The sequence below is a fragment of the Octopus sinensis genome, linkage group LG9 (assembly GCF_006345805.1).
Source record: "Octopus sinensis linkage group LG9, ASM634580v1, whole genome shotgun sequence".
Classification (NCBI taxonomy): Eukaryota; Metazoa; Mollusca; class Cephalopoda; order Octopoda; family Octopodidae; genus Octopus; species Octopus sinensis.
Genome location: NC_043005.1, coordinates 54,821,085 through 54,838,584, shown reverse-complemented (window position 1 = coordinate 54,838,584; position 17,500 = coordinate 54,821,085). Strand labels below are relative to the sequence as shown.

Below are 17,500 nucleotides of genomic sequence, written 5' to 3'. Positions count from 1 at the left end.
GATTCCTGTGTTATTTGAATATGACCACAGTTTAACTCTAGCTTTTAAACCGGCCATATCTGGCACAAATATTCAACCTGTTTTATGTTCAAATTGGCCAGATTCAGCCTCTTACACTTACCCTACAATGTCATTCTAAAAGTAAACAATAACAACAATGAAATCTCAAAGCTACATGATGATGTTTGATATATTCAAAACAATGTGATTAAATAAGCATTATATAGGATACCCTTTTACTCTTTTACTTGTTTCAGCCATTTGACTGTGGCCATGCTGCAGCACCACCTTTAGTCGAGCAAAGCGATCCCAGGACTTATTCTTTGGAAGCCTAATACTTGTTCTATTGGTACCTTTTGCCGAACTGCTAAGTTACAGGGATGTAAACACACCAGCATTGGTTGTCAAGTGATGTTGGGGGGACAAACACAGACACACAAACATATAGACACACATACATATATATATATACATATATACGATGGGCTTCCTTCAGTTTCTGCCTACCAAATCCACTCGCATGGCTTTGGTCGGCCCGAGGCTATAGTAGAAGACACTTGCCCAAGGTGCCACACAGTGGGACTGAACCCAGAACCATGTGGTTCATAAGCAAGCTACTTTCCACACAGCCACTCCTAGAGTAATTTGGATGCTAAAGATTTAAACCAGACAAATCCAACTCAAATATTCTACATGTTTTGCATTCAAACTAGCCATCTCTAACCTCTCACGCCTAAGCTACAATAACATTCTAAAAATAACAATCACATCATTGAAACCTCAAAGCTATAAGATAGTGCATGATCAATTGAAAACAATTTGAATAAAAAAAAATTACATTTGACAGAGTAATCTGAATGTTAAAGGGTTAAATAAATAATAATAATAATAATAATAATAATGAAATTATTGTATATATGATCAGAATTGCTTGGCTGCTGTAGCCATTCTTTGAAGTACCTGCTTTGTAATAATAATAATAATGAAATTATTGTATATATGATCAGAATTGCTTGGCTGCTGTAGCCATTCTTTGAAGTACCTGCTTTGTAATTATGTATCTCCAATCAGTTGAGTGAAGTGGTTAATTCTAAGGATAATACACTAAGTTTTTTTTTTGTTATCTTTGCTATGAAAGACATTTCATCACTACAAATTAATTTCCTTACACATGTATTAGCTTCCACACACACAATTGTCAATAAATCTTTTTTTTTTCCCCCATGCATACCTATGCATACATGTATGTGTGTGCGTGTGCACTTTTATGCTTGGAAATATTGGTTCAGGCTGCATATTGCGTTTTATCTATCAACCAATATTACAAAGTGTCGCCTTTATGTATTTGCACATAGGTGTTCCTTCCTATGCTTACTATATTGCTTATCGTTAATTCACTCTGTGTTGTGTGTCAAACATGTAATTTCAAACAACAGTTTCATTGTTAACTTTATTATTCTTTGTCAACCAACTGGGTGTAGTCCATGTGAAGTTCAAACATTTTACTTTTAGCTCATTACATATCAAATATCCATTTTAGCTTTTATAATTGTCTGATGATTGACAACAAGAAACAATGAGCAATGATTTATAGAATTTCAAGCTTCGATAAATTACAACACTCTACTTTCAATTTTGAAAACTCTGTCCTTCCTCATGTTTACACTTATGTGGCTGTTTGTTTATTTGTTTTCTTTCTTTCTTTTTTTTCTTTCTTTTTTTTTACTTTCTTTCTTTCTTTATTTCTTTCTTTCTTTCTTTCTTTCTTTTTTTACTTTATATATGCATGCTAAGGAAGCTAAGGCTAGTTTTGCCAGTGCAGAAAACCGGTCCACGTGAGTCCAAATACTTAAATGTACATTGGGAGATTCTCTTAACCTGATTTACCTTCAGTGGATTTTTATAGTTGATTTTTATAGTTTATTTTGGCTATTTAAATAAGAGTTTTGACTGTTATTTCCAGCAGGTAGACATACTTAATATGTCCTTTGATCAATTTTAATACTTCAGCTATATACATATGTATATATATATATATATATATATATTTATATATATATATATATGATATTCTTTTACTTGTTCAGTCATTTGACTACAGCCATGCTGAAGCGCTGCTATTAACTGAACGAATCAGTCTCAGGACTTATTCTTTGTAAGCCTAGTACTTTTTCTATTGGTCTCTTTTGCAAACTGCTAAGTTACGGGGACATAAACACACCAACATTGGTTGTAAAGCAATGGTGGGCAGGCAAATACAGACACACAAACATATACATACACACACACACATACACACACACACACATACACACACACACACACACACACACACACACACACACACACACACACACACACACACACACACACACACATAGTAAATGGCAAAAAACAAAGAGCAAACACAAATAAACAACAATGCAAGGACATGGTAGATATAAAGTATTAGCAGACATTCAAGGAAAAGGAAATAAAGGTAGTTTTACATTTCGAGCAAACCTCTTCTTCGGAAACAGGAGGCAAAAGAAAGTCCAATAGAAAAGGAAGATGGAGGAAAAAAATTGCCAATTATTTACATATGGTTACGATGGGCTTCTTTCAGTTTCCATCTACAAAATCCACTCACGAGGCTTTGATCAGTCTGAGGCTATAGTAGAAGACACTTGCCCATGGTACGACATAGTGGGACTAAACTCGGAACCATGTGGTTGGGAAATAAGCTTCTTACCACACTGTCATACCTGTGCCTGTATATATACATATATATTCAACTATGAAAGGGAAGCATCCTGAGATATATATACAACATACATATGTATATATATATATATATATATATATATAATATACACCTATATATACAAATACATACATATATATATACATATATATAATATATATATATATATATAAGAAAATAGTAAAGTGTGAAAAAACGACAGAAGGCTTAAATGTTAAAATAAATATATTTGTGTCAAAATGTCTGGAGAATATTGGAAAAATTTTTTCCTTTCCTTAAATGACATAATTTTAAAATTTTTAAAGAAATTACCCGTTTCGCGTGTAGCTTTTCAAATTTCTTGTGACGTTATGTTTATATTGCATGGAATTATCGTTGTTTTTTTTCCAGGAGATTTCTAAATAAGGGGAGGTAGTGAGTGATTTTTTCGGTGTAGGGAGAATCGCTTAAAAAATTTTTTCCCATTTCCTTGTTAATTTCTCTGTGTCAGTATGTTCGGATGGTTGAGTCTGGGTTTGTACTTTTCAATGAAGAATGTTTCCTTGTTCAGTCTCATTTGTGTTGATGATCCGAAAGCACATTGGTAAAATGGGAAGATTAAAAATTGTGGCATTAGTTGCTTTGCGCATTTCTCAATGTGCTCACTAAAAGGTATCATTCTATATTCTGGGAATGCAATCTGTTGTCGATGCAGTGTGCATCTGCGCCTGAGTGATAGTCCGTGGAACCCACGTAGTCTTGGTGGCAGCCCGAGCATTTAATAACATAAATTATGTTTCAGAGGCACAAGTAAAGTTAGATTTGATCTTAATTTCTGTCCTCTTTTAAAGAAGAATTCTGATCCTTCCAAAGGTTAGGACATGTTGCACAGTTCGATCTACCACATTTTTTACTTTTGCATCCGTAATTTTAGAAGACAATTTTGCCTTTGTGAGAATCTTTTTAAGTGATTTAGGCTGTTTGTAGCTTTTAATGATTTGGTGTATGTTTAGAATTTCCTTTAATTTTGGGTTTTTTATGAAGTATTGGTAAATTCTGGGTGATGATGGTGAAGGCTTCTTTGTTTCTGGGGTTGTATGTAGATATGTAAGGTAGTATTTTCGGGGAAGGTGTGTTGTTGTGTTGAACTTTTCTTAAAGTTTCTATGTTGATTTCTGTTGCACGTCTGATCCCATCCTCTATGAGTTGAGCTGGGTAATGTCTGTCAATTAGGGTGTTTTTGAGTCTTGCAGTCTAAAGTTCTGGTATTTTGTTCTGACACTATTGTGCATATCCTTCTTGCAAGGTTGAAGGGGATGTTTGTTTTAGTGTGTCTTGGGTGGCATGAAAAAAAGAAGGTATTGTTTGGCGTCTGTGGCTTTGTAAAAATGTCTGTTTCTATTTTAAGGTAATTTTTTAATTAGTATATCCAAGAACGGGAGCTCCTTTTGGTTGTATTCCATTGTGAACTGTATATTTGGGTTATGTTCAATAGGTTTTTAAATTTAGGAGTTTATCTATGTTTTCATTCCAGAGAATGAAACAATCGTCTAGGAATCGTTTCCAATTCTCTTTATGTATTGAGAGAGGAGTTTCCAAAGATTGATAGAGATTCCTGGTAAATGATTATTTCCATGTATCCCATTGTTAAGTTCGCAATGACTGGTGCTGCCCTTGTACCCATAGCAATTCCGGATTTTTGACGGTAAAATGTATGTCAACATGAAGTGGTTATTGTGTAGGATGAATTCAATTGATTTAGTAATGAATTCCTTACTGATCCTTTTGGTATTTCTTCCGGAAATTGGTCTAACCAGAATTGTATTGCCTCCAGTCCATAATTATGAGGTATACTGGTATACAAGTTGACTACATCAAATGAAACCAGGATTGTTTCTTCCTTGGTTTTTTTTGGAAGGTGGTTTAACATATCTAAGTCATCTCTGATATGGCTATCGATATGTTTAAGGAAGGGTTTCAAGAGGATGTCCATAAGTAGACTTAGTCTGTGTGTTTCACAGGTTGGGCCAGCTACAATGGGTCGTAGTTTTAGGTCCCCCGGATTAGGTGTGTGTATGTATGTCTTTGGTGATTTTTTAATGGTTTCATTTATAATTTGACTTTTATGAATTTTTGGCAGACCATAGAAAAGGCTAGGTTTGCATTTAAAGTTTGTTAGGAAATCAATCTCTTTGGTTGTCAGTTCCTTTTCATGGGTTTTAATTAGTGAAGATAGAGTTTTCATTATTTTTTGTGGGGTGTAGTTGGTAATTTTTTCATAATGTAGGTCTTCATCAAGCAAGGAAATTACAAGATTTCTGTAGTATGATGTATCCATTATTACAACTGCATTTCCCTTGTCCGCTTCCTTAATGGTTATATCTTCATCATTTTGGAGTTCTATCAGTTCTTTCCATTGTGTTTTGTTAAAATTTGGGTTAGCTTTCTGTTTATGTATAGTATGGTAGGGGAAGTTCTCAATGTGGTTACAGAATCGTCAAGATCTTTATTTCTTCCTCTGTGTGGGATGTGTTCACTTTTGTTCTTGACAAGTGATTCATCTTCAGTATTGAAACTGTTTGATGCTTCTGCTAGTCTTAAGCTCAAACGTTTCAATACTGAAGATGAATCACTGTCAAGAACAAAAGTGAACACATCCCACAGAGGTTAAATAAAGATCTTGACGAATCTGTAACCACATTGAGAACTTCCCCTACCATACTATACATAAACAGAAAGCTAACCCAAATTTTAACAAAACACAATGGAAAGAACTGATAGACTCCAAAATGATGAAGATATAACCATTAAGGAAGCGGACAAGGGAAAGCAGTTGTAATAAGGATACATCATACTACAGAAATCTTGTAATTTCCTTGCTTGATGAAGACCTACATTATGAAAAAATTACCAACTACACCCCACAAAAATAATGAAAACTCTATCTTCACTAATTAAAACCCATGAAAAGGAACTGACAACCAAAGAGATTGATTTCCTAACAAACTTTAAATGCAAACCTAGCCTTTTCTATGGTCTGCCAAAAATTCATAAAAGTCAAATTATAAATGAAACCATTAAAAAATCACCAAAGACATACATACACACACCTAATCCGGGGGACCTAAAACTACGACCCATTGTAGCTGGCCCAACCTGTGAAACACACAGACTAAGTCTACTTATGGACATCCTCTTGAAACCCTTCCTTAAACATATCGATAGCCATATCAGAGATGACTTAGATATGTTAAACCACCTCCCAAAAAAAAAACAAGGAAGAAACAATCCTGGTTTCATTTGATGTAGTCAACCTGTATACCAGTATACCTCATAATTATGGACTGGAGGCAATACAATTCTGGTTAGACCAATTTCCGAAGAAAAGAAATACCAAAAAGGATCAGTAAGAATTCATTACTAAATCAATTGAATTCATCCTACACAATAACCACTTCATGTTTGACAATACATTTTACCGTCAAAAATCCGGAATTGCTATGGGTACAAGGGCAGCACCAGTCATTGCGAACTTAACAATGGGATACATGGAAATAATCATTTACCAGGAATCTCTATCAATCTTTGGAAACTCCCTCTCTCAATACATAAAAGAGAATTGGAAACGATTCCTAGACGATTGTTTCATTCTCTGGAATGAAAAACATAGATAAACTCCTAAAATTTAAAAACCTATTGAACAGCATAAACCCAAATATACAGTTCACAATGGAATACAACCAAAAGGAGCTCCCGTTCTTGGATATACTAATTAAAAAAATTAACCTTAAAATAGAAACAGACATTTTTTACAAAGCCACAGACGCCAAACAATACCTTCTTTTTAATTCATGCCACCCAAGACACACTAAAACAAACATCCCCTTCAACCTTGCAAGAAGGATATGCACAATAGTGTCAGAACAAAATACCAGGAACTTTAGACTGCAAGAACTCAAAAACACCCTAATTGACAGACATTACCCAGCTCAACTCATAGAGGATGGGATCAGACGTGCAACAGAAATCAACATAGAAACTTTAAGAAAAGTTCAACACAACAACACACCTTCCCCGAAAATACTACCTTACATATCTACATACAACCCCAGAAACAAAGAAGCCTTCACCATCATCACCCAGAATTTACCAATACTTCATAAAAACCCAAAATAAAGGAAATTCTAAACATACACCAAATCATTAAAAGCTACAAACAGCCTAAATCACTTAAAAAGATTCTCACAAAGGCAAAATTGTCTTCTAAAATTACGGATGCAAAAGTAAAAAAATGTGGTAGATCGAACTGTGCAACATGTCCTAACCTATTGGAAGGATCAGAATTCTTCTTTAAAGAGGGACAGAAATTAAGATCAAATCTAACTTTACTTGTGCCTCTGAAAACAATTTATGTTATTAAATGCTCGGGCTGCCACCAAGACTACGTGGGTTCCACGGGACTATCACTCAGGCGCAGAGATGCACACTGCATCGACAACAGATTGCATTCCCAGAATATAGAATGATACCTTTTAGTGAGCACATTGAGAAATGCGCAAAGCAACTACTGCCACAATTTTTAATCTTCCCATTTTACCAATGTGCTTTCGGATCATCAAACACAAATGAGACTGAACAAGGAAACATTCTTCATTGAAAAGTACAAACCCAGACTCAACCATCCGAACATACTGACAGAGAGAAATTAACAAGGAAAATGGAAAAAAAATTTTTTAAGCGATTATCTCCCCTACACCGGAAAAAATCACTCATACCTCCCCTTATTTAGAAATCTCCTGGAAATAAAAACAACGATAATTCCATGCAATATAAACATAACGTCACAAGAAATTTGAAAAGCTACACGCGAAACCGGTAATTCTTTAAAATTTTAAAATTATGTCATTTTAAGGAAAGGAAAAAAAATTTTTCAATATTCTCCAGACATTTTTGACACAAATATATATATTTTTAACATTTAAGCCTTCTGTCGTTTTTTCACACTTTACTATTTTCTTATATATTCACCCACGTGCTTTACCAAACAAACTTCTTATCTATATATATATATATATATATATATATATATATATATATATATATATATATAAATAAGAAAAACCACTATTATACTTTTAAATTGATGTTTTTGGATTGAATTAAATTTAAATGAATTGTATTCGAATTGAAAATATAGTCAAGAAATATACATAGTTCTATTTATTAATATATAGTTTTATTATTATTATGTACTTTATTGTGATCTAGGTAAATGTTTTATATATTTTATTTTTTCTATATGGTATGATTTATATTTATCATTGTTTGAATTATATAATACCGGTTTCTCTCTAATTTATATATATATATATATATATATATGGGTATATATATATATATATTATACTTGCTGAGGTACTCGGTAATACCCAGGAGCGGGGATATTCCCAGTACCCATTACAATGCCTAATTTTTCTCAGACAAAAAATGAAATCAAGACATAACACAGGTAATAGAAGGTGTAAGCAAATTCATTCATGAAACAATAATACAAATAAATACATGTGGAAACAGAAAATGACAATCGTTCTGCAATTATATATTCAATGGAAACACCAAGAAGGGAATTGTATGATAAAAAAATAAGCATAACTGTTTGAAAAGTAAACAAAAAAATCATTTAGAGAAAAGAGATTTTATGCTTACAAAAATTGCTGGAGTGCAGAGATGGCAACGTGGTGGTCAAAAGAGTCGTAAGATACTATGAGGAGGAGGAGAAAAAAGCATACAAAAATTACGATTTTTGTTATTTTGGGGCAAATTCTCTTGCAACCTGAGAGAAAATTTTAAGTGTACATGCACTTAATTTGATGACTCTGTTTCATGGGTATAGTTCCACTGATCGTGAGAATCAAATATCGATTGCAATGGTTAGACCTGACAATTTTAAGTGCAGGTGTTAAAAAAAATACATAATTGATGAACATTTTAACCCACAACAATTTAGGCTGAATTTCGTTAATCAGTTAATCAAAAATCCTCTTACGCTTCACTTGAGCGGCCTAGGAAAAAATTATTTACCTTAACCCATCTTCAGTCCATATTCCATCTGTGTATAAGATTTCAAGAAAATTAGTTGAAAACGTTGAAAGTTATGGCAGAAAATAACATTCATATGAGAATTTGCATTGAAATGTCCTACTGATTTTTGAAAAATCGATGCTGGTTATATATGATCAATTTTTTGAAATTCTAAGTGTTTGACTGCATGGGCATAAGCCCCCCCCCCCACACATGTCAAGTTTCATCAAGATTGGTTGGGTAGTCTTGGAGGAATTAAAGTAACAAATTCACAAATACACACACAGCCAAAAACAGACAGAAATAGCCATTTATGTATATATATATATATATAATATATATATTCATACACACACACTCATATACATGCAAACATGCATATATATATATATATATAATATATATATATATTCATACATACATGCATACACACACACATATTTATTTATTCAATTTACAATGAAAGTAAACAAAGTTTGCTTTAGAAGCATTGAGATGTTGAGATGTATTTACATTGAGATATAAAGATACAGAAATAATTTATTCTCAAACACATGATAATGTTAATACAATAGTAATGATTTTTCTGCATTATATGGATAGTTTATCCTATTCATGCTATTGTATTAGCATGAAGATAGTTGTGTGAAAAAGTGCCACACCCTAGCGGTTGAGGGAACCTGTGGAAGAGGCAGACCCAGGAAAACCTGGGACGAGGTGGTGAAGCACGACCTTCGAACTTTAGGTCTCACTGAGGAAATGACTAGAGAGCGAGACCTCTGGAAGTATGCTGTGTGTGAGAAGACCCGGCAGGACAAGTGAGACCATAACCCGTTGCCTCTACAAGGGATGTAGCCAGTCCACTTATGCATACCTTTCCTTCTTGGGACACAAAACTCTACTTGTGAAGACCTGTTGAGGCAAGTGAAAATCAAAATCAAAATCAAAATCGATCAATGGAAGTTGCAGCTGAGATACCAGTGCCGGTGGCATGTAAGAGAACCATCCGAATGTGGTCGTTGCCAGCGCCGCCCCGACTGGCCTCGTGCCGGTGTCACGTAAAAAGCACCATCCGTTCGTAGCCATTGCCAGCCTCCCCTGGCCCCCGTGCCGGTGGCATGTAAAAGGCACCATCCGATCGTGGACCGTTTTCCAGCCTCGTCTGGCACCTGTGCCAGTGGCACGTAAAAAGCACCCACTACACTCATGGAGTGGTTGGCATTAGGAAGGGCATCCAGCCATAGAAACATTGCTAGATCAGACTGGGCCTGGTGCAGCCTTTTGGCTTCCCAGACCCCAGTTGAACCGTCCAACCCATGCTAGCATGGAAAACGGACGCTAAACGATGATGATGATGATGATGATGATATATATATATATAGATACATGCATAGAGCATCAAACAAAAAAAGCATAAATTTCACATATAATTCATACTTTGTGCTCAACAGCTGTTTCATTAAGATAAACATCACCAAATGTGTAATTACTTAAGTGTGATACATAATTAATTCATTTAAAATGAAATTAAATTTATTTAAAAGCCGTATTTACTCAAATCATCAGGAATGCTATGTTATGTTAATCAGAAAACCATTGCTAGTTATGTTAAGTGTATTGCTCTTAAAGATTGGTTTTGCTGATTATGTATGTACATACAAGTCAGTTCCACTTGGATTTAATGCAATGTAATAATCTGCTGGAGTTTAACGACCTGCAATTAATTGAGCTCTTAATTACGATGATTTATTCTTTGATGTTTATACATCAATTCTCTCTCTCTCTCTTTTCCTCTGTAAACCTATTTATCTGTCTATCTGTCTGTCTGTCTGTCTATCCATCTGTCCATCTACCTACCTACTTACCAACCTACCTTCCTATCTATCAATCTATCTATCTATCTATCTATCTATCTATCTATCTATCTATCTATCTATCTATCTATCTATCTATCTATCTATCTATCTATCTATCTATCTAGGCACATAGACAGGGTCCTGGGTACTGGAAACTGAACGCATCATTCCCGTCCAGACAAGTTTTCAGGACCGGATTAGCACACTAGTAAAGAGGGCTTTGACGGGAGCCATCATCAACAAAAAATGGTGGTTGCCCTCAAGAGAGCAGTAAAAGCAGAAGCGATAGGTACAGCAAAGCACTAGCCATAGATAGAAATAGAGAGAGGTGAGCTAGTTAAGAAGCTAGAAGAGGCAATTAGAAGCGGCATCGCATCCGACGTTTGGCGGCGAGGTTGGCCCTCGAACCAACACTTCAACGCCAAACACGAAGGATGTGCTGTCAGAGCTAGGATGCGTGCTCTAAGGAACGAAGGTGTTGGAGCCGCGAGAGAGGCCCGGGTGGCAGAGGCGCAACAGGGCCAACAAAGCCACCATTCGGTCACTGGTAGATGAACAGGGGCGCGAATTGCTCGGGCCAAGTAAAATGTGTGAGGCCTTTCAGCAGCATTTTGCCCGACTGTTCGGGACGAGTGGAGGGCAAGAACGTAGGGTAGACTTCAGTGCCTACCTACATAGCTGCAACGACCTCCACTCTCGACAAGAAAGGCAGGGTGCTGCGAAGGTGCCATCACGGCGCGGAAGTGCGGAAGCGATGGCAGAATGCTCGAGGGACAAATCACCGGGTTTGGATGGTCTACCCTACGATTTTAATTGTATGCCAGACTTGTTTGGAGACGTCTTGGCAGCGGTATACTGCAACTGGCAGCAAAACGGAGCATACCGGTTTTGTGAGTCGAGGAGCTGTAACTCTGCTGAAGAAAGATCCAAACAAGGGAAACATTATAGATAACTTTAGGCCAATCACTCTGCTCAATGCGACCTGAAAATTTTGACAAAGGTGTTAGCCAAGAGGTTGGCGCTTGTCATGGAGAAACTGGTCGACAACGCACAAACGTGCGCCGTGCCGGGGCCGGAGCATCCATGACAACCTCCATCTGATGCGACATCATAGACAGGGTAGTTAACGAACCTGGCATGGGTGGGGCCCTGATCAACTTGGATCAATCGAAAGCCTTGATAGGGTAGACCATCGATACTTGGGGGCAGTCCTGAGAGCGGCTGGTTTCGGTCCCGTCTTCCGCGGCTGGATAGCTGCCTTGTACAGAGGCATCCGTTCGGTAATTCGCGTAAATGGACATCTATCGAGACCCTTCGACATTGCACGTTCGGTCCGTCAGGGATGCCCCCTCTCGGCGCTTTATACGTATTGACTCTTGAGCCACTACTGCGGAAGCTGGCGACTCTGAGGGCATCCCGCGAGAATTAGGATGCGGGACGAGCGTGTCTGCATACGCGGACGACGTCACCGTCATAGTGTCAAGCCACGAGCACATCGAGCGGGTCGGCGAGACACTGAAAGACTACGAAGCGGTGACAGGAGCAAAAATCAACGGGGAAAGTCAGTGGGCTTGCGGCTCGGCACCTGGAGAAGCAAGCCCATGCCGTCCACCAGTACCTCCGTCGTGGACGCTGGACAACGGCCCGGTTGAGTTGCTCGGGGTCTGGTTCGGTCCGGACCTCCAAATGGAGAAGAACTGGAACGAGATAACGAGTAGGGTGGTCACTCTCGCCCAGCAATGGGCCGAGGGAAACTGTCCCTAAAAGGTCGGGCGGAGGTGGTGAAACGTACATCGCGTCCTCATCTACTACCGCCTGACCGTCGTACCTTGTCCCGACCCTACCATCACCAAACTAGAACGCATCCTCTTCCGCTTCTTGTGGAAAGGATGCGTCCCGATGGTCAGGCGATCCATTGCTGTCAACACCCGTTAAAAGGAGGGCTGGGCATGCCGTGGTGATGATGCGCAGACACGCGCTGAGACTGCGACATCTCCGGCTCTATGTAGACGACGTGAACAGGTGTGGTCGCCGTTTGTGAGGCACGCATTCCCGCAACTCGTCTCCATGACCGAACTGAGTCGTGGATCAAAAAGAGGCCGAAGAAAGGGCGAATGGCACCGCGAGTGTCGCGTTGCTCTCAAGCAAACTCTGCCGTCCCGGGTCGACCTTGAGTGACTTCAACAAACCAAAGCATTCTATAGGGGATTAGTGGAGGGGAGGTACGACGACGAGCTCGGGCAAAATTGGGCGTCGAACGAGGAAACCTGACCCGCCTGTTCAAAACGACTTTCGGCCCAGGGACCTATGGACAACTTCCAGAGATCCCTGGCCTGGCGGTGCTACCGAGAAGCGCTACCGTTCGGATAAGCTCTATAGGCATGGCTCGAGAAACACGGGGCCGACCTGCCGAGATGCGGGCAGAGCGACGAACCGCTCTGCACGCAATCGTGCAGTGTCCAGCAATTTCCCACCTGTGGGCTTATGTCGAACGACTGCTGTCACGTGTGGGACGTGTCGGTTATCAGCCGAGTCTATCGTTAATATCGTCACGCCTCCTTCCTTCAAACGGGAAGGAAGAGCTATTTTTATCATACTTGGGCTATGGCGAAAGAATGTATTGGTGGACGCGTCTGAAAAGGATTAGAGACAAACACTTTCCCTCTCGGTCAATCTCTCATCAACTTCTTCAAGTATCACTTGAAGAAAAAAAGTGAGAGTAGTAGAGAGGCAAGTTTTGTCTAGTGAATGTTTAAAAAAAGATGGGTGAATGTAGCAAGGATGGCACGTATGAATGACGAAGCCACCTGACTATGATTCTATGAACCGTAAAAAAATGAAATACAGAGAGTTGATATTTGCAAAAAAAAAAAAAAAAAAAAGAAAATATAACATGTGGACTAGTGACCGAGGTTACCGTGGTCTTTTCCGTAGGCTTTTCTTTCCACGGGTAAACCTCACCTGTCCTCCCCTTTACACTTCATATTGACATTTCTGTGATAACGATCCTATTGATCAATTTTTTTCCTCTCCCCCTTTTTTTTTTTTTTTTTTTTTTTTTTTTTTTAACCCCCCCTTTTTGTCCTCTTCTCTCTTTACGATCCTTTTATCGACCCCCCCTTTTTTTATTTATTTTATCTGTATTTATTATTTTATTATTATTTTTTTTTTTTTTAAACCTTCAAAAGAAAAGCTCTACCTTGTAATTTGTTCTATCTTGTGCAGCCCTGTGTGGCTAATAAAGAAACATATCTATCTACCATATCTATCTATCTGCCTGTCTATCTACCTATCTATCTATCAGCTCTATCTATCTATCTATCTATCTATCTATCTATCTATCTGCCTATCTATCTATCTATCTATCTATCTATCTATCTATCTATCTATCTATCTATCTATCCATCTATCTATCTATCTGCCTGTCTATCTACCTATCTATCTGTCTGTCTCTGTCATGTTCTCTCTCTCATCCACTCTCTCCCCTCTTCTTTCTCTTTCTGTTCCACTCTCTCACTCTCGCGCTTTCTTTCTCCCTCTTTCTATGTGTGTGTATTTTTGTGTCTGTGTTTGTCTTTCCATCACCACTCAACAACTAGTGTTGGTGTGTTTATGTCCCTGTAGCTGAGCTGTTTGGTGAAAGAGACTAATAGAATAAGTACCAGGCTCTTAAAAAGAAAGAAAAGAAGTACTAGGGTTGATACATTTGACTAAATTTTTCAAGGCTATGCCCCAGCATGGCCGCAGTCAAATGACTGAAACAAGTAAAAGAATAAAAGGAAATATTAGTTTCAAATTTTGGTGCAAGGCCAGCAATTTCGAAGGAGGGGGCTAAGTCATTTACATCAACCTTGGTATGCATTTATAGACCCCAAAAGGATGAAAGCAAAGTCAAACTTGGTAGTCGAAATCAGAACAAGCAGATGGATGAAATGCTACTAAGCAATGTGCCTGGCATACTAATGATACTGCTATATTGCTGCTTTGGGAAAAAGGTAATAAATATTCTTTAATACTCTAGGCTCAAAGTGCAAAATTTTGGGGGAGGGGACCAATCGATTAGATCGACCCCAGTATGCTCATTCATCAACCCTGAAAGGATGAAAAGCAAAATCGACCTGGTGGAATTTGAATCTAAACACAAAAAACAGACGAATACCAAGTGCAAAATTTTGGGGGAGGGGACCAATCGATTAGATCGACCCCAGTATGCAACTGATACTTCATTCATCAACCCTGAAAGGATGAAAAGCAAAATCGACCTTGGTGGAATTTGAACTCTAAACACAAAAACAGACGAAATACCTATTTCTTTATTACCCACAAGGGGCTAAACACAGAGGGGACAAACAAGGACAGACAAACGGATTAAGTCGATTATGTCGACCCCAGTGCATAACTGGTACTTACTTAATCGACCCCAAAAGGATGAAAGGCAAAGTCAACCTCAGCGGAATTTGATCTCTGAATGTAGCGGCAGACTAAATACCGCAAAGCATTTCGCCCGGCTGTGCTAACGTTTCTGCCAGACGAAATACCGCAAAGCATTTCAACCAGCATGCTAACATTTCTGCCTGTTCACCACTTTAAAAAGGTAATAAATATTGAAGGGGAAATTTTTTTTTTGCTGTCTTTTTACATCGATTGAAGGCTAAAAAATCTATAAAGAAAGGCCATTACTGGCAATTTAATCAACTCCAGAATATATGTACGACAAATACAATGTCATTCTCAATAGAAATTGAACTAAAATACAATGCAATATCAACTATCTAACTGCCACAGTGTAAATATAAATCCACTAAATAAACAACCCAACAGCATCCGTGTAAATATTTAGTGATTATGCCGACAATATTATATGTATTATCTAAACGTTGTGATGCTTACAAGAAACCTATATCTATATCTCTTAAATCACTCCATCTAACTCATTAATACATGTTGATGACATTCGTTATATCTTAATATTCATTTTAATCACATCAGTGTAGCAAGTATTTATGCATCTATAACATTACCATCATCACCATTTTTATTATTATTATTATTATTATTATTATTATTATTATTATCATTATTATTATTATTATTATTATTATTATTATTATTATTATTATTATAATTATTATATTATTATTATTATTATTATTATTATTATTATTATTATTTTATTATTATTATTATTATTATTATATTATTATTATTATTATAATTATTATTATTATATTATAATTATTATTATTATTATTATTATTATTATTATTATTATATTATTATCATCATCATTACTACTACTACTTCTACTCTATATGACTTCTTAATCTATGTAATTAATATGTTTATATTGGTATTCCTATATCAATAATGATTATAATCTCACAATTGTTATGTTATATATTTCGCTAGCAGCATTCTTTTGCCAATTTATTTTTATAGTTTTGCTGTTATATCGCTGTCACCCAATGTTACACTGTCCATTGCATCTCGGTCCGTTGATTTATGCACACTGCACATCAATAACATCTTTGGCACTACATTTGCTCCAACACTCCCATAATTCTCTAATCACTCTTGCTAAATCCAAATCTTTCTGCTGTTAACACTGACTTAACATGTAGGCAATAAATCAGTCTATATTATTTTCATATCATTTTAAACTAAATTCAAGAAATAATCCTTTCTCTGATTATCATTATCATCATCACCATTTTTATTATTATTATTATTATTATTATTATTATTATTATTATTATTATTATTATTATTATTATTATCATATTATTATTGTTATTATTATTATCATTATCATCATTATATTATCATCATCATTTTGGAGACTTAAAAGGTTGGAAAAGGACTCTTATCATTTACCATCTCTGCTCTGTCAAGAAAAGTTCAATTAATTAATACAATTGTCATCAACAGAAATTAGAATATTAGTCGTGGTCAAAATGCCAACTCTGTGGCTTAAGACAATGTTTCAGAGGTAAATATTTTAAGATATCTTGACCAGCAGAGATTATTCAGATGTGTAGCATTGAACTTTAAACTTTATTCACCTGGAAATATCAGATTAACATGTAAATTTGCCAGCTAAACGACTTTTACAATCAAATCAGCATATGCATTACTGATGTTCATCAATATCAAAACTGATAACTTTTTCACTGACTCGACTTTCATAACCTAGAATCTAATTATTGTTAATGAGAAATAATTTCAAACCCAATGTCTTTATGGGAAACACTTTTCATTTGCTTTTATACCTTATCAAAATTCTTTCTGATCAATACTTATTGATCTCTATGTTAACCTAAATTATTTGTATGCATATATATATATGCTTATATATATATGTATATATCTATCTATCTATCTATCTATCTATCTATCTATCTATCTATCTATCTATCTATCTATCTATCTATCTATCTATCTATTTATATATATATATATATATATATATATATATATATATATATGTACATATATATAGGTATATATATATATATCATCTCTTCGTCGTTTAACGTCCATTTCCATGCTGGCATGGGTTGGACGGTTTGACTGGGGTCTGGGAAGCCAGGAGGCTGCACCAGGCCCCAATCTGATCTGGCAGTGTTTCTACAGCTGGATGCCCTTTCTAATGGCATATATATATATATATATATATATATATATATATATATATATATATATATATATATATATATATATATATACATATATACATATATACATATACATACACACACACACACACATATATATGTATATATACATACATGCATCATATATGTAAGTGTATAAATATGTCTATTTGATGCCAAAAAGAGAA

At 36.4% G+C, this 17,500-nt stretch overlaps 1 long non-coding RNA gene across 1 annotated transcript in view; it reads left to right on the top strand.

The window, feature by feature from the left end:
• LOC118764700 overlaps positions 1-17,500 on the top strand; it is a 23,568-nt gene that overhangs the window by 5,219 nt on the left and 849 nt on the right. The window contains exon 2 of the long non-coding RNA XR_005000506.1: positions 4,987-4,989. This is a non-coding gene — a long non-coding RNA (uncharacterized LOC118764700). The remainder of the gene's footprint in view (positions 1-4,986; positions 4,990-17,500) is intronic.